This window comes from Tupaia chinensis, unplaced genomic scaffold, assembly GCF_000334495.1.
Source record: "Tupaia chinensis unplaced genomic scaffold, TupChi_1.0 Scaffold000088_1, whole genome shotgun sequence".
NCBI lineage: Eukaryota > Metazoa > Chordata > Mammalia > Scandentia > Tupaiidae > Tupaia > Tupaia belangeri.
The window spans coordinates 6,384,734-6,408,592 of record NW_006159550.1 but is presented as its reverse complement, the minus strand read 5'-3'; the positions used below and the strand labels follow the sequence as shown (position 1 = coordinate 6,408,592).

Sequence of the window (23,859 nt, the reverse complement as noted above, 5' to 3'; positions counted from 1 at the left end):
TGCAATCCAAAGCTGAATTCTGCGGAGGGCACGGAACACAGTTTAGGGCTCAGGTCAAGTGAACAAAGAACACGTCACTCGGTAGTGACTCTGTTAGGCCGACCAGGAGTAAGGTAAGCAGATCGTGTACTATCATTGACACCATGTAAAGTCGGAAATTTCCTTCTGATCCTTTTTTTCCTAAAAAGAAATTCCATTTTACGACTAAGTATTAAGGTAGACAGAGAAATTCCTTTAGTCTTCAGTATGACCCAGCACCCCGCCTTCAATCCATTCTCCATTCAAAAGCTAGCTCGTAAGCTCCGTGGGTGGCCAGGCCAGTCATGGTTTTAGCTCTAGAAAACAGCCTCACCTGTACTGGTGAAAGGGCCACATTGTACAAAACAGCTCCAGTGTGCTGGAAGAAACTTCTCACAAAGTTTCCCTGGAATCCTGTCCAGTAGCTTCGCTACTGAGATCCCACATTGGGTGTTCTACTTAGTTAGCTTGGCCTTATTGGTTATTCTTTACTTTCTAGATCGTGCAGTGAAAAGAGTATATACAAGCTGGAAGAGCTGTTGGTGGAGCTCAGAGAAAGGGAAATCTAGATTTTGCTAGTGTAGTAGTTGGACTACTGCTTGTCACACTCCCCAGAGCTGGCCCAAAAGCTGTCACACTGAATGGACTTGCACTCCACACTCTCGACATGTATGCTAGGGTAGCAGACAATCAAACTTCCGAGCGTGGTCAGATGTAGTATGTGCTGTCTACACACAGGAGAATGGAATTATGGCATCAAATATCTGGAAAATGCAAGGGGAAAAATCACCCTGGGGCATCTGAAAATAAGAAGAAATCTCTTTCCATTCCACCGGCACACTAAGCCCGGACTCTGAAAGGAGGCACTGCCAGGACCATTTATCTTACATTTTCTTGGGGCTGGTTCAATTTAATGAAGTTTTATTCCTTTCCATAAACATGATTTATTAAATACATGATTACAAAAGCTGATGTAATTCATATAATACTTTTAAAATAAATTCACAAATTGAAAAAGAATTCTGTTAGGTGATATGCATGCATTTTTGGACTAGAAACTAGAGTGACTACTGTAGAATTATTTCTAAGCTACTTGCCCAAATGTTCCTTAGACCATCTACAGTTTTTAACTGAAATGAGGTTTTCTTTTTTTGGGGGGCGGTGTGGAGGGCATGTACACTCACGGAGGTGAGACAGAGAGAAAGGAGGAGAGGAAGAAAGCACCGTCATGGGACACAGTCAACCTGCAATCCCTTCTACTCCATGTGTACTCGTTTCTGGGATGTTGGGCATGCATGCACATGAGCCTGGTGTGCTCTTCACGCTGCCAAGCCTGGGACTCCAGCCACACAGTCAGCCATGTGGGATCTAGCTGCCTAAATCCCCAGGCTGCTGGCTGGCTCTGTAAGGAGCATCTATGAGGGAGGTAAAGGGATTCCATTACTGGGCCACGCAGAGGTAGCACTAACAGCCAGTTCTTGTTTTTCCCAACACCTGATCCCAGGCAGATTACTCGCACGGTCTGGGCACCTGTTATCAGGCCATGCATGCGGTCAGCAGACAAGGACTGCGATGGCCATGACCCCGCAGTTCATGGACTAGCTGTGCCACACCCAGTTTTGTCTGGTTGATTCATTCTTTGAGGGAGGTCATTGAGGGAGGTCATTAGGGCCAAAGTGAGCCTTAAAAACAATCCCAAGCAAGTAAGATGTATATTCTAGCAGGCTCATCTCCAACTAAATCTTAGTCCTCTTATGGCATGCCTCCACACATGAACATACCACACACACACACACACAAACTGACCTCACATCCACATCAGAAACAGGCCCAGAACAGTTTGGCCCAGACCGTATCTCCCAAGGCTTGAGGTCAGAGCGGAGGCTCTGTCCTAAGGGGTGAGAGGCCCAGTTACTATTGGCTAAGTTAGACAGCTTTATTTCACTTAAGAGACACTGAGGAAATACTTCTCTGGTCATTTTGGACTCACCATACTTCAAAAACTTCATAGTAAAAAATGAAATTAAAGTACAAGTTTATTTTAGTGCACACAAAAAAAATCTTTTTAAGGTTTTTGCCATAGGGTGCGTGCACCCGTCGGAGAGAGACACAGAGGGAAAGTAAGAAATAATCCCCTAGGGGACGGCCACGCCACAGTCCCTTCTCCTGGGATTTTGGGTATTTACACAGATGTATCCACTGTGATTTCCAAGTTGCCAAGCCCAGGACTTAAACCATGGTCAGTCATGTGGTTAAGCCATCCGGCACCTTAACCACCACACTACCTGCTGGCTCAGTGTACCCCCAATTTTGAAATGCATGTGTGGTTTCTTCATAATACACATTTTATAAGCTTTTGGAAAACCTCCCTCCAATAGTTCTCTCTTATTATTTCACATGTTGCATTTAAAAAACAAAATACACACAAAACTCCACCAACATGTGGTTGGGTTAACTTTTACATTTCTTTTTATCCCTACTGTGAGATAAGGAATATATTCCCTAGAAATATTCCTAGCTGCGTCTCTTCTCCTCACTGTCATGGAGAGTTGATCCTAGAAGCACATGCAGGGTCTGCTACACTGCCACTCATGTCCTAGGATGCCAAGCCCTGTGTGACAGCCCTGGATATCCGTGGGTGCCGGGGAAGTAACTGCAATCGCACACGCAGTGCTTATAGTGGCCAATGCCTTGAAATCCGACTTCCAGATGGAGAGACTAATGCCCAAGATGTGTAAGTGACATGTTCCCGTCACCACCTAGTAATTAGGGCTCAGGACGCACATGCAGGAGTCTGCCTGCATCGCCAGGGGCTGCACACGACACCCCAGGCTCAGAGCTCCCCAAGTGTGGAGCAGGAGCACGTGAGATCATTCCCACAGCATCCGAAGACTGAGATTTTAGACATTTTTTATATAAGCAAGTTTATTTCCCTGGACTTTTCTATTTTTATATTGCCCACAAAAATGCCTAAGATATAAGCAAAACCTACAAACACTGTGAAATAAAACCAGATACACAAAATGCAAACACATCCATAAACAGATTAGCAACCCCTGCATTCGCTCCTGCCTCCTCCAGGGCACCAGCCTCTGACAGGCTGCTGTATTCCTTGGGTCGGAGGGTGAAGTCGGGGAGCCCTGAGGGCACAGGGACTTGCTCACAGGCCCTGAGAAGCACGGCAGGGCCAAGAAAGCAAGACCTTACAGAAGTAGTGCTGATAATTCCGCGTGCTTTCAAAGAGATAGGTGGTGAAATTCTGAAAGCTTATCTTGCCAATTTGCGTTTTCCAAATATACCATGGAAATGCATTCCAGAATTTCAGGCTGATGAAAAACTATGCCAAAGGAAAAATGAAAATGCCAAAATTCTCAGCTCGGTCTTGCCAAGCATGTCCACTGGCAATATGGTGACAAAAAATCTACTAGGCTGATGGTATGATATTCTTTAGATGGTGCGAAGTGGGAAACAGTTTCTTCATCATTAGGAAAAGGGAAACTTTCATCCTTCCTGGTTTTCAGGTCTAAAGAGTAAGTCACCTCCTTCCAGCTTTAGAAACCACCAATTTCGCATGCAAGTCATTCTACCTTTTGAGAAAAAATCAGCTTCTGATCTTCGCAATCACAAGACTATTTGCCAGAGTTTACAAAGCTTAAGTCCATGGCCCACCATGTTTGCTCAAATGGTTAAACACTGGCTGCTCTGACTTTCTTAGCGCTTTCTGCTCACAGCTTCACAGGTGCTTTGGCAGACGGAACGGTTCACAGAGAGCCTGTGCATCCAGGTCTTCTGTTATAGCAGGAATCACACAGCAACGAGACTGGGTAAGTCAGGGACGGGGGCGAGAGTGGAGGGTTGGTAAGCAAGAGAGAGGCAGCCAGGTCAGGTGAGAAGCAGATTCATTTGATCCAGGCAAATCAGGAGGAAGAGGAGTATACTACATCTATGCAGTCACTCCAGGGTCATGCTCCGAGATGTGGCAGGGGGCAGGCAAGCCAGAGGGGCTTGGAGGGGGACCTGGAGGTCTGCCTAGGGCCACATGAGAAACCACAAAGTGATGGCACCCACAGAACCATAGCGTCACTTGTGAAATGACAGGCCGAATCCTGTCTAAATCCAGGTAGTTTTACTTTGTCCCTCGGTAAAGGAATCGGTTTTCTGAGAGGACAGCCACAGTGCGACTATGTGCCCAGAGTTTCAATGAGTGTCAGCAATGACTTCACTGCCTCTCTAGGAAAACCAGCTCAAGGGTGAACCAGCTCCTGGCAAAGCAGCGCTGTCTCACAAGGACAACCCTTCACTAGCAGCAAGCTTGCAAAGCCAGGCCAGTGAGCGAGTGTGAAATAAATAAATTTAAAAGAAAGCAAGCCAGGCCAGTGAATGAATGTAAAATAAATAAATTTAAAAGAAAGAAAGAAAGAAGCCAGGCCCTCCCAACTGTTCCCCGCCTACTTCTCATTAAAGGAAGCTTTGACATGTGACCCATGACCCCACAGGCCAATGAGATTGACAGGTTATTTCCAGCTTTCACAGCAAACAAGCTCTGCAACCTCATTTGTGCAGAAATTAAATTCAAATAAAAATATAATTTTATTTTATTGCTCAGTACTTGCCTGCATCTTTACGTCACTAATTGCAGAAAGGAGTTAATTTGATAATATAAATAACAGTCGGCCCTGCAGAGCAATAACCAACACATTTGTATACAAGGCAAAAATACTCCCCTGCCCCCAACCAAGTCATCCTAAGGCAAATGCAAAGTATGGCTTCTCAAATGCACTGCCTACCATTCTCAGGACAGAGGGCGAGCGTAAATTTGGCTTCTCAAATGCACTGCCTACCATTCTCAGGACAGAGGGCCGAGCATAAATATGGCTTCTCAAATGCACTGCCTACCATTCTCAGGACAGAGGGCCGAGCATGAGGATTGGGAAGCAAATATTTCAAATAATCACATAGGCTGAGCCATGAATGAGTGTCCTTGACTATGTTTTGGGGAATCTATGGTGTGTTAGATACTTCAGCTGTTTTGAACATACATTGACAAAATGAATTTCACCAAAAAATTCCAGTTTGGAAGAAAGGAACGGGTATCCATGCACTCAGCTACTGTTTACGGAGGGCCGGTAGTTTGTGTTCACATGCTGCCTCCTGCTTCTTCCAAGATTCGGGAACCCCAGGACACAGCCTCGATATATTGAAAGTAATAAAATTTCACTTGTTATACGATCTCCTCACGTATTTCGCCTTCTTTCTTGTCTCTTCCTCACAGACTGTTCTGCGCTCCTGGGGAGCCTCTATTCCTAAGTAGAAGCTCTCCGCAGTCAAGTCCTTGTTCTAACTCCTCCTTTGAGTTACTGCCATACAACATATGTGCTTTAGCTATCCACATGTCACGTTCCTGCAAAGCTACCTTGTTCCACAGCTCCCGCCAGCACTGGAACCCACAGGGCTCGGCTTAACATAGTGCCCGGAATCCATCTCTAGGTGTCTCTTACTTTAGCCAAGATACAACGCTGCTGCGAACCTGCACCCGTGGGGACGCGCCTGTCGTTCTACCCAACAACATGGATAAAGGCAGGCGATGAAGGGAGCTTTGAAAACATCTCAGTGACTCATTCCCATCGTCTCCCATTCCTCCTCCTCCTCCTCCTCCTGCAGTCCTAGCTCGAGGGAGGCGGCTGCTCTGGAAAGCACTCCTGAACACCCCTATACACTTCTCAGTCCATTTTGCAAGCAGTCCAGGTGCTGGGCCCAGTTCTGTCTGAAATATGCTTTATTTTTTAAGGATGTCACATCTGCTCACAACTTCCTTCCAGTTAATGAGTTTTCCTCAAATCAAGCCTCAGAAGGCTTTTGATCTTGGTGCCTCTCAACTTCACGCTAAGATGCAGAGCTCTGGTGGAACTTCACTCTAAGATGGAGAGCTCTGGTGGGACTGCCACGGCTGGCCCAGTGCAGGCTTCATTTCAAGGAAGAGTTAACACACTTAGCTGGAGTTTGTACCAGGGGGTGTCAAAATTGGGAAACTCTCCCAGATCAGTCCCACTACGAGACCACATCTGGTGCTTGGTGACAGTCCCGCACCCACATAGTTTAGAGTACAATGATTAAAAAAACATAGTTGCAAGAACATGGGTGTTTGACAGAGAAAATGGAGAACATTAGAGACATAATAAAAAATTTAAAAATTATAATCACGCTTTGCAGAAAAAGTCAATAATAATTCAAACTCTTTTAGTTCATATTTTTATCTAGTTGAGATATGACTTTGCATCCTGCTCTCCCTGTATTTAACATAACACAAAAAACTCTTTTTTTTTTTTTTTTTTTGAGAGGTTTTCGCTACAGGGTGCGTGCGCTCGCCAGACAGACAGAGAGATACATAGAGACAGAAAGCGAGAAATCACCCCCCCGGGCGCGAACCGCGGTTGGCTACATGGGAATCCAGCTACATAGCCATTATGCTAACTGCTGGTTCCCACAGAAAACTCTTCTGATAGTTGGATACTATCACAACATTCTGAATGAATGAAAAATTCTAACATATAAATAAATGTATCCATAAATTAATCATACGTCCACTGCTAGTTATTTTTCATTTTTTGCTCTTAGAAATAACAACGAAACGAACATCTATCTCTACCCGTACGTTCATTCCCTCCTCTTCCTTAAACGCCTACAGTTTTTTTTCTTTTTGGAGAGGTTTTTGCTATAGGGTGCGTGCGCTCGCCAGACAGAGAGAGAGAGACAGAGACAGAAAGTGAGAAATCACCCCCCCCCAGAGGGGACGGTCACGCCGCAATCCCTTCTCCTCCATTCTCCTCTTGGGATCTTGGGCATGCACGCACACGTGCCCGGCGTGAGTTTAAGCCACTGGGTCCAGGACGTGAACCCCGGTTGACTATGTGGGAGTCCAGCGACATAGCCATTACACTAACTGCCGGTTCCCACCTACAGTATTAATAGCTATATTGTATCAAATGGTTTATAAAAGAGATCAACTACTGGATGAATTTGCCAAGGGGACTGTGTCCCATCAGGTCCCTGGAAATTCTATTGCCATGTCAAGGTTTCAGTCAAGAAGGTGGAAGCAAGAGGTGTTTTAGTGTCACTGTGGACGCTAATTCTTCCTGTCTTTTTTGCAGAAGGAACAACAGGTCTTCTGCCCATTGCTACAGGGGAAATGAACCTTCCAGGAGCTGGAGGCCAGGGCTCCCCAGGCCCTCCTTCAGCCTGGTTCGGGCCCTGAAGGTGCTCGCGGGCATCTCATTCCCTGGTTTCTGTGCAGGAGCACAAGACAGCATGAAAAATCAATTGGCTTTTGTCAGGCAGTAAACCACCAAAACAAAATCTAACGGTGTCTTTAAGGCAGGAGAAAACGATCCTTTTTCTTCTCTCTGGAAACACCTTAATTTTATCTTTCTAGTCTTAAAGGAAATTTCCACTCTGAAGGAACATTACTTCTCCTGCCATTTCTTCGCCACACAATGCCCTTTGCTTATGAACTCAATTTGTTCAAAGTTTGTTCAAGTTGCAAAGTTTGCTCTAAAATGTGTTTTTACTTTAGAAATATTATTTGCTTGTTAGGAAAGAAATATTAGCTATGTTTTTATAAAAAAAAATTGAGTTCAAGTAAAATTTGTTGAGCTCCTACATCGTTTTCTTGCCTTGTTTTGTTGGGTCAGCCCCATGGGGTAGAAACGTGAGGGAGAAGTGGTTCCAGCTGTCAGGGCGGATCGAGAAGAGAGAATGGTGAGGACTGGGCCCCCTTCCTTCTGTGACGCTGCACGGGCTCACAGCAGCTCTGGGGTGGAGCTGGAAGTGGCCAGGAACTTCTGAAGCAAAGATAATTGGCTAAAAGAAGTTTTCAAATGTAAAGTTAAACATGTCAAATGCTACAGGAGAGGGCAAAAGAAAGCATCCTTCAGAGGGAGCGATTGCTTCTACCCTCACAGAAAGGCTCTCAGGGCGAGGAGCTGGGTATTGAAGAGGGACAGATTTTCAACAGAAAGTGTAACAGGTCAGTCTTGCTGAGGGACCAACGTCAAGGACAGAGATTCGGGAGTGTAAGGGGTGCTCAGAAAGGGACTGCTAGCTACAGGCTAGTGGCAGGTGGGCTGCTGGATGTTACAGGGATGGCACATGGAGATTTGTGACCACGCTGTAGGCATGATGTAGGCATCAGAGCTTAGGCTCTCCTCCTTTCAATGTGTCCAGAGCACTTAGGTTAGTCTACAGTTGGGCTAAATCATCGAATGCAAACACAGTCTATTTTATATTAAAATGTTGAGGATCTCACGTCATTTATTAAATATTTTACTGAGAGTGAAAAAGAAAATGTCTGTACGGGTACACTTTCCTACTCAATATGTATTGCTGTTGCACCACTGTAAAATCAAAAGACTGCAAACTGAACCAGCTTCCGTGGGGGACCCTCTGCACTGAGTTTCCAATGTCTGTGGGTCATCCATGAGGATGGAGTTCAGGGGTTTGGAGATGGCGCGGGTTGACGTCCATCGGCCTCAGAAAGGTGGAAAGTGAGAGATTACGGGTGAGAGGAGGTAGCAGGAGCGAAACAGAGGTGGCCGTGGGGGATGCCTATGCTTCAGGGGCCAGTGAGAGGGGCTGGCCCTAACATGGAAGCCCAGGAATGGAAAGGTCCGGAAACACGGGCACGGGGTGGGGTGGGGAGGAAGGGAGGTCACCAGCCAGTGCTTCGGGCTGAGGAACAGGAGGATCGCTAGGGAGGGACTGTCAGACTGGACCATCAGGAGGTGACCGCTGACCCGAATAAGCCACTGCAGTAGACGGTCGTGGGCGAACGTGAGACTGCAGCAAGGGGAGGCGGTGGGGAAGCGGGGATGGACAGAGATTGCATAAGAACCTGAAAGAGGAGCAGGGCTGGAAAATCCCGTGTAAGGGTAGGAGTGATTTGGGTATATTTTTAGGCTGAAGAGAAAGAATGGGGGTGGGGGAGGATGAGCCTCAGCATGAAGGTGTAAGGGATAAAAGATACATTTTTATAGTTTGTGATGTCTGTCTTTTCATCAGAGCAGGGATCGCAGCCACGTGACTTCTTTCCGCTCTTAAACTTGGAACAATTCAAGAGCTCCTCCTTACCCCACTTGCCTCTCAGACATCACATGTCTCGTGGCTGGAGAGGCCGTTAAGTATTCAGAATATATCCCCGTGCATTTCAAAGCCATATTTCTCTTTTTGAACTTAGTTGTATTTTTAATCATCTTTTAAATTTTTTTCTAAAAATATCACAAGTAATTAGAACAATGATTATTTCTTCCGTATATCAGAGGGCACTTCAAGAGGGTCTGGACAAATGGAATTGGAGCGTGAGTTCAATTGGGTGCAAACATTTTTGGACGCACAGTGTCCCCTGATCTGCATCTTCCGTGAACTTCTAGACGACCCCTCGAAACCCCTGACACGACCTTTGCTGATACACCTGTGCACGTCGTGTGTGTCTTGTGCGTGTTCATTTCCGAAGCCACAGAAAGAGCTTTTAAGGAGAGAGCGACCAGCAGGGTCTGATGCCGCTCACAGCCGCGTTCCTACTGTCCGTCAGAGATCACTTTCCACTTCTTCGAAACCAGCAGCTCTTGCGGATCAAGTTTGTGCGGCTTGACACGTCAGGGCTCTGGAGAGTTCGGGTCCTCTTTTTCTGCTCAGTGATAATTTTAGTGAGGGCCGAGGGCAGGTGGTAGGGGTGAAGAAGTGAAAGGAGAGGAGGTCAACAGAAGCAGCTCTCTCAGGGAAGCTGGCTCGAAGGGGGTCGGGGTGTCCGAGGGACGGGGCAGTTCTGTCTCTGTTCTTTAACATGGGAAGACTCGAGCTTGATTTACATGCGGCTGGGCAGGTGGCAGTCAGGAGGAGGATACCGACGGTGTATGGACCGGGGTGAGAGCTGATATTACCGTGGACGTCATTGCCAAAGATAACGCCTCGTTTTTGTTTCTGTTCAATGTTTGTTTTTCCATTGAACTCCTCCCACCTTCCCTCTGTTACCCACCTGCTCCTATACTGTTTCTAGTATCTTCAGTTGCTTTACTGGAAATTATAATAATAAGTTAAAAAAAGAAGAAGAAAGAAATGAGAACTGACAGAGCCAGCCAATGGCCTGGTGGTTAAGAGAACTGATCCCATAAGACTGACTGACCCTGGGGCTCACGTCTCCCGCCCTGTGCCTTAGGAAACATACTGGGAACACGTTTGTGCCCCAAATCCCAGCAGGATAAAGAAACAGAAGAGGTCTGTGGCCTGACCAGTCACCCAGGAACGCTTTCTCCCTCTCTCTCTCTGGTGAGTGCGCATGCCCTCTGGCAAAATTAAAAAAAAAAGAAAAAAAAGAAATGCTAACAGATAGAGCTGAATCCCAGAGCAAGAAAATAGGGACATAATTTAAAGCACAGAGGAGGGACTGGCCTTCCAGTGCCTTCTCTGGCAGGGACAGGTGTGGGTGAGGGCAGATGTGGGAGGGACACCCCGGGCCGTGCAGGAAGTGACAGGTGGAGCTGGACTGGGACCCACGCCATCCCCGCCTGGTCTGGGGTGCTGGTCACCCTTCTCGTCCTCACCCTCATGAGAATGGACCCAGCTCTTTACTTCGCCAGGATGAGCCGTGCAGAGCTTTCCAATTCTGCAATTCAGAAATGACTGGGAACTGGCCATTTCACGTGGGGCTACCTGAGATTGTCTCGTTTAACTCTCATGGCAATTGTGCTAAGATCAATACTTTACCAACAGACAAGCAACAGGGCAGAGTAATGAGCCTTTCCAAGACCATCCAGCAAGGACAGATGGCGCGAGGGTTCGAGCCCCGTTCCCACGTCCAGGGACGATGCGCTTGCCTGTCAGAGCCCACTGCAGGGGCTTCCCAAGCAAAATGACCACAGAACAAGGGTGCTTGGAATAGCACCAGGGACTGTGGGAACCAAGGAGACCATGTCAGAAATTGACAGCACGTGTTCACGACCGCTAGGCCGCGCCACTGAAACCGCTGTTTCTGCCAGGTGGTTTCATGAGGTTCCATCTAGTCCCTTCTATGTGAATTTCCAAATTCCCTTGCTTGCTCAGCAGAGTGGGAAGGGAAAGGTTGAGGCTGTGTCAGGGTGGTTTCAGGTCTGCAGCACCGTCGTCAGCCAACTTCGTCCTAAAGTGTGTTAGAACTTGAAAACTGAATGAAGACACGTCTGGCAAACTGCAGCCGGAGGACTTCGCCGTCTCACTCGCAGTGTTACGTTTCTGCACATACACACGCCAATTCTTACCTCTGGAAGCACTCAGAACCAGCTCTGCATCCCCGACTGACCGGTGTCCGCTTAGTGGAGACCTGGCAGTAAACACCCAGGCTTGCTTGTGCCTTGGTCACAGTAGGACAAGCCGAGTGGCATTTTCCGACACGCTGGCGGGCCACGGCACGCATCTCACACATCGCTCATCCCGAAGAGTGTGTGTCGACAGCATCTCCGTATCACGCACGGTTTTTACCCTTTTCTGCTCCTGCGCTGCGAACACACAGCGGCCAGGGAGCTTGCGGACAGAATCCCAAGCTCTGTGATTCACAAAATGGAAATCTGGCATTATATGCCAATGACATTTACTTCTGCGACAGCTCAAGCGGCAAAAAGCCATATGCCGCACACCTCGGCTCCAGGCGAGCCAGGCGCACGGGCTGTGAGAGAGATAGGAGAACAGGGGCCAGGAGCGTGAGGGGCTGGCTGACCCGGTGTGTGAAGCCCGCCCTCGCGGGGCCAGAACTGTCTCTCCACTCCGGAGCCGTGCTTAGGGGAGTGCTTTTCTTTTTAGTAATAGAACTCTGGGAGATAAAGGTGAAACGTAAAAGATCATTTTTGTGGCCTGCAAGATGTGCTCACATTTGCGGTTTGCCATGCCCACTGCACAGGTACTGTTTTTTTGCAGAGACATGCTTGGGTGCGTCACAGTCACCTAATCAGATGGACGGCCAAGAGCCGGGCGGAGGCTCTGCTTAGGTCTCTCGGTGGCCCCAAGAACTGTTACCCCGCAGGCCTGGAAAGGAGCCTGGAAGCAAGAAAGCTCCCCAGATGGCTAGGCTACATGGACAAAGCAGGTCTAAGAGGATATGATAAATGGGTGATGGGGAAGATGAAACAGAGTGTTTTGTTTTTAACTATGGGTTATGGCTAAGCTCCTTAGAGAAGAGAAATTCAGCTTCTTTTGCAACAGTTTGATGTCTTTGAGGCTTTGCATTTACCTGTATAAAGCTGCACAAGAGGAAATATTACTACTGCCATTTTATTAAGAAAAAAATGGCGGGCTGGCAGGTGGCGTGGAGGTTAAGGGTGCTGGACTCCCACGTGGCCAACTGCAGTTTGAGTCCCGGACCTAGCAGCTTGGTTTTTCACTTCTTCTCTCACTTGCTCACTCACTCACTTGCTTTGTCCCTCTCTGGTCAAATTTAAACAAGCAAATAAGTAAATAAATAAAGTTAAATAAAATAATTGTTTGAAGAAAAATGGCAAAATCATTTTATCACATCTTCAAAGAATTGACATCTCCAGAAAGGATTTTGGTAGAATGAACTAAGAGTGTTTTCAATTACATAAAGCGGCATGCTGGATAAGAAAACTCACTCGCTCACTCATTCACTTACTGAGGAAGGGGGGAGGGAGAGGGAGAGGCACCCCCCCGATGCAGCCCAACCACACCACAGCCCTCACTAGCCCTCTAGCTGGCCAGGGCTGTTGGACCCACACGGGAAGCCAGTGTGCTCGGGCTGCCCTGGGATTCCAATCCCGGCCCTCCCACATGGCTCCAGTACTGTGCCGTGGAGTCCTTCCACCCACATCACCACAGCTTGGCCAGAAAAGTCTCCATTCTATAGAAGTGCAAAATACTTAGTATCTGTGGTCCCAGAAGCCAAATGACAATGACCATCCCATCATAAAAGGGTGTAAATTTAGCTTATTGGCCAGGAGAGCCATTTTGTTTTATTATGTTTTTGCCACACGGAGTGTGTGCTCACCAGAGAGAGACAGAGACAGGAAAAGTGAGAAATCACTCTCCAAGGAGATGTCCATACCATAGTCCCTTCTCCGTCCTCCTCTCAGGATTCTAGGCATGCACACACAAACACACATCCGGTGTGATCTTTCAAGTCACCAGGTCTGGGACTCACCATGGTCAGCCACGTGGAAATCCAGTGCCTTAACCCTCAGCGCCTGCTGGCCCTAGGGGAGCCATTTTAAGTGAGTTCACTTTAACATTGGTGGCCACTCATTCAGCACTTCAGCCAGAGCATCTGAGAAGATACTGGCTGAAAAGCATCTGGAGGAAAGCATCAAAACTAGTTCTTGCTTCCAATGATATAGTGACTTAAGTTGCAAAGAAAGATTTATAAATAAGCAATCACAACAGCACTAGAAGGTATGTTCCAAAAGAAACTTTAAATTCCATACTGTAGGACCAGAGGTGCAAAATTTCATCCTGAATTAAAGGGGAATGGTAGCGATCTCATGAGGTGGCACTTGTGCAACACCCTGAAGGACAGTTAGAATGTCCGCTGGTAGGTAAAGACATTTCTCACGAAGGAGTGAGGATCAACAAACACCTCAGACATGAAAGTGCCATGGCACATATAAAAACTGGTGGCAGTTAAGGTGTGTCGAGCCTAGGGAAGCCGCATGTTGAATATGATAGCCAATTCTTGCTAAGACCATGAAATTTCATGAGTCAGACAATGGGTGTCCACAGAAGGATTAACAGCAAGAATGCTACAGTAAGGTCTGTGGGGATTTGGGAAAGTGTTGACGTAACTGTTGGTGTCCTGGTCAGTGACAGTTAGACCGACACTGTGTGTAACAGTCATTCTCACACTTATTGGTCCACGAGTCACTTGTGGTAACTGTTTCAAGCTGTGACTGTCTGGACTGACTGGGACTGTGCTCCACATGTCTCGCTCTGGGGCCTGCACAGAAGGAGCAGCCCCTACCGGGGGTATGGAGTCCTCATGATGATGGCAGAAGTCCGAAGGCCCACCTCAGCCACGCAGGCAATAGTCAAGCAGTGTCAAGCCTCTGCTGGATTCTCATCCATGTCACTGGCCCAAGTAGGTCACCTGGCCAGGTCAAAAAAGGAAGGGTACAGAAAACACACTTCACCCACCACTAGGTCACAGTGAGGGTGTGGAGGGACACAACTACGCCGGAGCAGGGAGGGACTGGGTGTGGCCCTTCGATCTGTCCAAACGGAGTAAGGGCAGAGGAAGAGAGAACCGAGGCGATGTCGAAAAAGCAAAGGACCGTGGAGTACTTGTAGTGAGTTCCCACTGACGAGCTCACAGAGAGAGACCAGTCCACAAATTTCCAGATAGAAAATCCCTAGCCAACCAGAAACACGAGGGACCATCCTGCCTTGTTCAGCTCTGTGTTCCCAAAGTCTAACACTGTGCCCACAGTGTTGCATAAGCAAATAAACATTCATTTAAAGAAAATGTAGCACTTAAAGTGTAAGCTGGATAGTGACACTATTAGCCAAAATGTGGAAAACTGATGTGGTCATGCGGTGTGCATGGTGGTCATGGGGTAGTAATGTTGAGTCCCTTCTAAATCTTAAGCATGGTGCTAGACACCGAGAGTCCAGCTTAACTTTCCTAAGGACTGTTGGCTTTGCTGGGAATGACATAGGGTTGATATCTGTAAATGACCTCCTCCCCGAGTTCCACTGAGCACCGATGAGTATTTTTAACCTCACCAGGATAGCAGGGAAGACATACAGACATACAGAAATAATGACACAAAGGGGACAGGAGGAAGCGAGAAGCAACCAGGAGTCAGAAAGTTTATATTCGTTTTTCTCCTCCTATGGTTGGCTGTGCTGCGCAATCTCTTCTTCTCAGACTTCATGCCTGCTTCTTCAACTGTTTGGCCCGGTGGCTGAGCTCTTCGGCTGCTGACCACGCGGGCAGGCTAGCATGTGGCGCTGCACCGGGTGAATCAGCACGTTCGCTCCTGTTTGCTGCGAGGGGTGAAAAATCGTAACCTGTGGCTCACTGTTGCTCAGATATAAAAGCTGGCCAGTGACTAGGTGCTCAAGGCAGCTGAATTCTACTTGGCTGACTGTGTGGTTCGAGTCCTGTTCCAGCAGCTTGAAAATCATTCCCGGGGCATGTGTATGCATGACCAAAACCCCATGAGGAGGATGGACAAGAAGGGCTTGTGATATGGCCATCCTCCTTTGGGGTGATTTCTCACTTTCTTCCCCTCTCTGACAAGCTCATGCATCCTATGGCAAATTTTAAAAATTAAAAAATTACAGTACAACTTGGAAAAATTTGCACAGGCACATAAGCAATGTAAACTAGCAGTTGGATATACATATTTAAATAATTAAATATATATTTTACCATCCCACCTCCCGGATCTGGCATTTTTGCAGGATATTTGGAAATCTTGCATGGGATCATCTAACTTCTCCTGGCTCTTGTTTCGGAGTCTCTGCAAACGGTTTCTGAGCCTACCCTTTCACTGCCTCCACACGTCTCTTTATTTAGGGCCCCGCTTCGCCCTCAGTCCTACACCCATCGCATCTGCCACGCTCCACGGACGGCAGAGACCTATGAGACGGGACCTGCAAGCTCTCCTGCTCTACCTCAGGAAACGCACCCCTTTCTGAAAGTGAGTTCTCAGCCTCTCCTTTAACATCATTTACTCTGCGATTACAAGATAGATATTTTTTTTAGAAAATCAACGAGGACTTATATTCCATGAGAGATTCTTACCTAATGGTACCCTCCTAGCTAGCCAACTCTGATTCCTATCTGCCCCTTAATTTAAAATGCCTAAATCTCATTATGCCATACTTAAAGTGTAGGTAATTTCCTTTTAATTGGACATATACTAATAAAATGGTTTCTGTGGCATTATCAAAACCCTCCTATAATCCACAGTGGGGTCTGGAATTCAGGTCATAGGAGCCAGTTAACAACTTAGAGCCCCAAAGTGTAGTTAATAAAAGGGAAAGGAATTCCAGAAGCTACTGAATAGAGTTCTATAAGACAAGTAATTCCAGAGACCCCCGGCTCTCCAGTTCAGGGATGGTCTGAAATTGAACCAAGAGGCTGACGTGTCTCCTCCCTGTCCGGCGGAAGGGCCTACTGATGGTTTTCCTCTCAGAAGTGGCAAACCCAATCTGGCACATGTTCTACTAGCAAAGACAGGTGTGCTAGCTGAGCAAGAGTCGGAACTGCCAGGGCTGACACGCACAGACACCGGAGATGCACGTCTACTGCTCTGGGGCTTCTCCACAGTTACCTGGGATGCTCAGTAAACACGAGCTTGTACATGCTCCGTGGTGGAGCACGCCCGGAAAGCAGAACACAGAAGGTAACCTGTAAGCCGGTTTTAAGCAGGCTAACCATTTCTTATAAGAATTTACATAAACAGATTCCACATCAAATTCTTTCCTGATGACTCAGGGTCCCACGCGCCCCTTTATCAGGAGGTAAAGCTGGGGCTGTGTGTGAGGAGAGGGGCGGGTGCAGGGCACACTGGTGTGACACGGGGAGACCTTCGTGGACCCCGTCTGGTCATCTCCATCCCTTAGAAAAGCCCCGTGAGCCTGTGCGGCCAGGCACACGACGCGGGCATGAGAGGGACGTTCTCCGCAGGAAGTCATTACATCCACGGGACCCGCCCACCTCTCCTTGACAGGAGCATTTAGAATCCCGTCACCGGGTTTCTCCCAGCGCTGCCTTGTATTGATTATTTTAAAATGAAAGACAGGGAGAAAACATGAGAGGAGGAAGAAATGGAGAAGGGAGCAAGAGAGGGAGAGAGCAGAGAAGGCGGGACCTTTGGCCACTCTTGGCCTGGCCTCCCAGGCAGCTAGGCCCACCGCCCTGCCCTGCCATGCACCACCATGAGGTCGGGCTGAGAACCAAGCTGGAACCCCCGTGCCCTCAGCCACACTGCAGCAGCACCCTCGTGCCTGTGCCAGCAAGGCCGGGCCTCTGCATCACCACGGATGGAGCAGGCTCCAGGCCGGCGTGGTGCCAGGCAGTCTGTCCAGCTGACAGCAGATAGGCGCAGAGCCATCCTGCTCACAGGTGATACTCCTGCCCACCTCACAGACGAGGGTCTGAGGCTGAGAGGGCGGAGTCCCTCACACGTGGTGGTCCAGCAGGAGGGGAGGTGGGCGCTGTAACCACTGCCGTGCGCGGCCCTCCCCCACCTGCAGCGTGGCCGTCAGAGCTGGCTGCCCAGGAGGCCCTCCCCATCTGCAGAAGAGGGCCCTCCTCACTGGAGTTTGTCCCTACTGTGGTCAAAGTCTCTCTATGTAGTCATACCCGAGTGGAGTGGATCCCCACACAGAGGCGTGAGAGAATCTGCATTAATAGGTATTTGAACAAGCCATCCAGGGAGATCGAGCACTCGGTTCCACCGCACACCCAAGTGCAATCGCTGCCAATTAGGTCTCGTCTGTTGAGGTTAGCACTTGCCCTTGTATGAGGCAATTTGCAAAGCCAACCTCTGAGGGCCTCCTCCCACAGGGGTTCTGGGAAGTACCGGTGCTGGCATGATGGCACCACCAGCTCGCAGATGAGAAGGGACATGGTGGTTAAAGGACACGCTCAAGGTCCTTGGTGGGGCAAGCAGGGCTTCCACTGGCCCCCCGCTGGCTCTCGGCCCTGCTTCCTCCCTCTGCACCACACTGCGATGGCCATGAGGGGAGGGTTAGTGCCCCAACAGGGGCTGAAAATTGGTTCTTGGAGAAGAAAAATAATCTTGCTTTTGTTTTTTTTTAAAATTTTTCCCTTATTTATTTTTCCCATGAGCAAAACACACAGAGCGACAGCAACACCAACCGGGTGCTGAAGCTGCAGCCTGCCCCCGCCTTGGCCAGCCGGGTTCACATGACCTCCATGGGCACAGTGTTCTCACGGGTGCGGTCTCTGTGGGGATCGCCTGCAGAGTACTGCATTTTACCACCCTGTGGGGACCTCCCAAATCTCACTCCTTTATTACAGAACACAGATCCACATATAGCACTTGGACAGATCATAGCACATGTGAGTAATTACAGCTTCTGGAGGGGTAGATGACTGGGGGAAACACAGGTCTAGAAAGCTCCTTGGTGGGGTGATGTGCAAAGAAATGAAGGAACCTCGTTCATCACTGCACAGCCTCTGTGACCTCCCTGGCCAGGCACGTGTTACGTTTCTTCTCATAAAGAATACACGGGGTGGGACCAGCACTAGACACTCCTACATGGCTGACCGCATTGCTGACTTGAACTGTCATTAGGTACAGTTCGACTCCCAGACCTGGTGGTTTGCTTTCTCACATTCTCTCTCTCTCTCTATTTAATTTTGAAATAAATTTTAAAAATTAAATAAATAATTCTTAAAAAAACAAAAAAAGACATAGGACATTTATTTAAACAAGCGCCTGTTGTAAAAACGTAAGGCATCGAAGTCACCGGCCTCTGTCGTCTCCAGGTAGTGTAAGTGAGCCCGATGAAGGCTGCAGCAGACACACCCTGGTTACTGTCCAACAGGAAGGGGCAAAGTCCATGAAAAAGGGTAAGGGCCTCGTACATAAATGCCTTAAAAGCATACGCACATGAAACCATTTGTTACCCATTCAATGGGAAACACTGAAAGAAAAAATAAGTGTATTCATATAATGCATTTGCTTCTACAGGGGGTTCGATCATCTGCGTGTCAAACCCAAGGACCTTTGAGAAACATGAGAAGCCTTTTGAATAAACATTTCTTAATGGCCTGGACAGCTGAAAAGTGGGTAACCTCAGTTCACGACATTGGAGCTCTTTAAAAGACTCCCCTACTTAAATACTCGCGTTTGAATTCAAATGTGCACCTACTCTACCAGCCACACCGGGCCCAGCTCAGATCAAGGGCAGCAGGAGACGGAATTCTAATGAAGAGCAGCCACTGGAGACCCCCCTGCAGGGGCACAAAGCTTCCTTTCACAGCTCCCCCCAAGATATTTTGCAGTCACCTGCCTCATGCAAATGAGGAGACTCATGTTTATTCATGACGAGAATCACAGACCACCCTTCATTCCCTGGGCCAGCTCGGCCCTGCACCACGAAGAAGTCGATGCAGTTGAGCGGCCCTAGGAAGGGGCTCCTGAATGTGTGATTGTCGCCTCGAAAGCATGCACAGAAAGCCAGTAAGCTGTCGGCGGTCTGAAGCGCGAATGTATTTCCCTTTTTCATCCGTGCGTGTGCTGCCGTTAGGTTTCAAACACAGTCTCCCCCTCTGTGTCACACCACAATCCACCCCATGTGACGTGCCGGTGGTGACTCTCTACGGAGAAGCCTTAAGGGTTCCCAGGGTGTGTGCCTCTGTCCTGCTCCTCATTCCTCCTGAGGTTTCCTCCATTGCTTGATGAAGCCCGCAGCTGGGCTGGGGCAGCTGCAGATGTGTGAGGGGACCAGGGCTGTCCCATGCAGTCCCTGCGCTGTGGCCTGAGGCTCCCAGCTCCTTCTGGTGTGCTGAGCTCACGCCGAAGGTCACGTTTCCGAACAGCATTTTACTCTGGAGCGAGTAGACACGTGTGCACGGCTTCCATGTCGGTGCCGTGGAAGCATGCCACCATCTGATCTTGCGTTCTCGTGTTGGTCTCAGCGGTGTCCACAGCGACATGGAGGCCATGAACACATTATTTTGACAGTGTCTGAAAAGGCTCGGCCACCAACAGAGAGATCGAGCAAGTAGGTATAATCACGGCTGGAGGGCCTTCGTTCTCGCCAGTCGCTGAGTAGGGGGTCCTGGGAGCCCATTTTCAGGCTGCCCGTGGCGTGACTCACGGGAAATGAGGTCCCTAATAGCATCGTCTGGAAGAAGGGCCTGCTGCAGCCCACGAAGTCCTCAGCTCCGGTGCCCATGTTTGCCCAAGTGAAATGGGTAATTTCAGAACGTAACGTGGGTTCAGAGCCAGCTTTAGTTTTTCTTTTCATTAACATCATGACCAGAAATAGATCTTCTTTTGAAAAGGGCAATTTACTCACTTTTCATAGAGGACAGGATTTATTGTACTAAATACAAAAAGAGGCAGGTCCATGGCCTAGTGGTTAAGGCAGCTGGATCCCACAGGACTAACTGTATGGTTTGAGTCCCAGACCCAGAGGCTTAAAACACATGTCAGACATGTCTGTGTGTGTGCATGTGCGTGTGCGTGTGTGTGTATGCACGCGTGCATGTGCACGGGCATGTGCCCAAAATTCCCACGGGAAAGAGACAGAGGAGGGATTGCAGCATGACCGTTCCCGTGATGTGCTTCCGCCTGTCCCTCTTCCTGTCTCTCTGGCAAGCACATGTGCCCTCTAGCAACACACACACACACAGAACACTGCACAGCTACATAAGACCTTGAGCTGCCTTTAAGAATGCTTACATGTACTACTTCAAGTCAGCCAGACAACCAAAACACAAGGTAACAGTTTCCATCTTAACAAACAGAAAACTTCTGCAGGCGCAGAAGTCTTGAGGAACAAAACCAAGACTAGGACCTGGGCCTGACACACCCGCAGGCGTAGAACTCTGTCAATGGCAGCAGTTTACGCTGGTGGGTGGCCTGTGCCCACTGACGTTAGTGCTACTGACACAATCACCTTCAGTGAGCACGTCTACCTCCATGAAAATGCCCACTGACAGCTCTGCTCCAAACCCCGACTTCCCTGGTCTGTGGTCCAACTGGGTGCCGAGTTAACAGGACTTCCAGAAGCCCCCGGGCGATTCTAACGCACGGCTAAGGCTGACGTGTGTGTCTATCCAGAAATGCAGGCACGCACATTTCTTAGCATTTATTTTCATTTTAACTCTTCCATGAGAGAGTGAGAGAAAGAGAGACAGATGGAACCTCCGCCAGGTTCTCACACCAGGCCCAACCCCAGCCCAGCTGGTCCAGATCACCTTGACAGAGAGGCCTCCGCACACAACCAGGGCCTCCCCACGTGGGTCCCCCACGGCAGAGCTCTGTGTAGCCGGCCGTGGGCTGCCGGCCACGATGCTTGTTCTGACGCGCCTGCCCTTGCTACAACCTTCACAGTGGGGCGGTCAGCCACGCACTCTTCAGATGAGGTTTCCACAGAGGGAAACCCACGTTCACTGTCTTCTTTCCTACCCTGCTCGAAGACGAGGGCTTCACTAAGATGACAAGGGGACACTTGTGGGCTGGGCTACCCGATGGCTGTAGCTCTTTACCGCCCACGAAGATGAATGATGTGTGTCTGAAATATTGGTAATAAAAGGCAGAACACAGAACAGAAACTCAATGGATTGCTCTGCAGACTGCTATGTTGAGAAAATGAGAGAGAGTACTTTTCGTACATAAATATTTCATCGCCCTTCAAGTCCACTTCTCACATACATAGAACACCCCGTCTGCTGCTCCCTGAGCCTGGAGGAGCAGAGGACGGCCGCGCCCCACTCTCCAGCAGCAGTGGCATCCGTTCGGAAGCACTAGGTCCCCACACACGGTGTCGTAAGCACAGTGGGGTGCCGAAGTTATTTCTGCTTCTGGTAGAACCTACAGAGGGCAGCTCACAAATGAAACTCGTGTGTTGAAGGGGCACTGCTTCCCAGTGAGGAGCTACCGAAGGCCCACAGTGAGCCTCTTCCACAGAGCCCCGGGTCTCGGGGGTGCCAGTCAAATCTGCCTTCCACACTCTGCTCCAAGTGGCCAGAGCCTGAGATGTGTCTAGTGGAAAAAAATGTAAATTAATAATAATAATAAAAGTAAATAATATAAAAAAACAAGTTCAAAAGAAGCTGTGTCTCGGCTGTGCTTCTTCAAGATATTTCTAAACCTGAGCTTGGTGCAGGGACCCAGGGACCCAGGGACACACGGAGTCCATCAGTAACTGCGAACTCACATCCTCCCTACCGCAAGCTCCTCTGCTACCAGTTACTGACAGGACGAAAAGCGAGCTGGTGTACATTCCGGCTCTTCGCTTTTCTTCAACTCCTGATCAGGTAAAGCCGAAGCACGGTGGGCAGACAGCAGGCGGAAATTCAGAGAGGCAGTCTTCAAGCTGAATGTAAGGCTCTCACACGGGGCCCTTAGAAAGATGGTTATTAAAATGGTAGTGGAAGCAGAACAGAGACATGAAAGCAAAGGCCATAATTATGTTGTATAATTATATCTAATTACATCTGTATCTGAGCAGCTACTAGCCAAACCCTGTGACTGGTATTATGCCACCAGTAAAAGCAAAGCAGACGAAAGGTTACCCGGCCCTGCTTCATTAATTTAAATTGACACACACACCTAAAAACCTAATACAGCCACAAACCAAATACATGTTGTAATTTGCAGAAAATGGCCCTCCAATGACACCCATGAACCTATGAATGTAGGCAAAGCCACCCTCATACGGCAGAGGGGTGTTGTGGTTACGGGTGGAATTAAGGTCACTGTCACCTGACCGTAAGTTAGGAGCGTGTCCCGAATTACGCAGGGGTCCAGTGTGCTCACAGTGGTCCTCGCAGCCGAAGGCCGAGGCAGAGGGAAATCAGAGTGACAGCATGATGTGAGAAGGGCGGGGCCAGCTTTGGCGACAGAGGGAGGGTCCAGGAGTCTTCGGGAGGTAGAGAAGGTAAGAAAGTGGACTCTCCCCTGGAGAACCCCGAGAGGGAGACACCCGCGTTGACACCGGGGTTTTAGCCAGCGAAATCCGTGTACGGCGTTGAACTGTGAACTGTGGGATAATGCATTTGCACTGTCTACGCCCCTAACGTTGTCGCTCTGTGTTGCTGGAGCAACGCAGTATAAAACGTATGTGTCACCGATAAACTTTCCCGACTACCGAAGTAAGGCATGTTCAGAACGGGAAGGGTTACATAAAGACGGCGAAGTACACGTAGGGGATTAAAATGGCCGCCCACTCTTCCCGCTGCGTATCTGTACAGGGTGGGAGCCCTCCAGTTGTTGCCCACGGTCACACACTGCCATCCCCACTTGGCAACACATGTGACACTACGCACTCCCTGTGCTCTACAGAAAATGCAGAAAGAGGGTCTGGCAGGTGGCGTGGTGGTTACAGGTGCTGGACTCTCACATGGCTGATTGTGGTTCGAGTCCTGGACCTGGCAGCTTTGTTTCTCGCTCTCTCTCTTTTCCCCTCTCTGGTCAAGTTAAAATAAATAAATAAAGTCAAATAAAATAACTCTTAAAAAAGAAGAAAAGGTAAAGAATGCAGAAAGACTGCATCTGCGCCACAGTAAGGGACTGAGCCCCACCTGGCTCTCAGGCATTTCCGAGTCTCTGCGATCGCGTGAGGTCACTGTAAATCTCTGGAGGGACTCTGTACTGGTCTGGCTGTCCCCAGTGGGATTCAACCTGCTCTGGACAGGCAGGAGGTCATCACCGTGACAGCCACGGTGAACTGCGGAGACCCCAGGCCACATCCCCTCCCTCCACCTGCCATGCCCACCTCCTCCGGCCCAAGACCCCTGCTTCCCTGTGCTAACAGGGTGCTCTTGGTGCTTCACGTCATAGCCACAGTGGGGACATCGGTGTCTGAGTCAGCCTTCGGGGGAACTTTGGTAGAATGTCCCTCTGTACCCAGGTCAACAACGAGGCTACCTATACTACTCTCATGTCCCCAAATACAGAACGCCGTATTTCAGAAGCAGGGAGAATGAAACCTCTCAGAAAGCAGACAGGCCCCTGATGGCAGAATAGAGGAGGTGAGGTGAGGGGCCTCATTCCAGAAGAGCAGAGCCAGCACAGAGTTAGGGACCCACCGGCTTTCACGCTGCAGGACTCAGTGCACTGCCCTGGGGCAAGGCCGCAGCCACTTTCGAGGTGGGTGGTT

General features: G+C 49.0%; 1 protein-coding gene and 1 long non-coding RNA gene across 4 annotated transcripts in view; one reads left to right on the top strand and one right to left on the bottom strand.

Moving 5' to 3' along the window:
- LOC102490109 (uncharacterized) overlaps positions 1-5,229 on the top strand; it is a 7,886-nt gene extending 2,657 nt beyond the window's left edge. The window contains exons 2-3 of the long non-coding RNA XR_333761.3: positions 3,750-3,842; positions 5,091-5,229. This is a non-coding gene — a long non-coding RNA (uncharacterized LOC102490109). The remainder of the gene's footprint in view (positions 1-3,749; positions 3,843-5,090) is intronic.
- The window catches only part of ELMO1 (engulfment and cell motility 1), a 514,794-nt gene that overhangs the window by 158,873 nt on the left and 332,062 nt on the right, over positions 1-23,859 (bottom strand). The gene's annotated exons all lie outside the window — the stretch shown is intronic.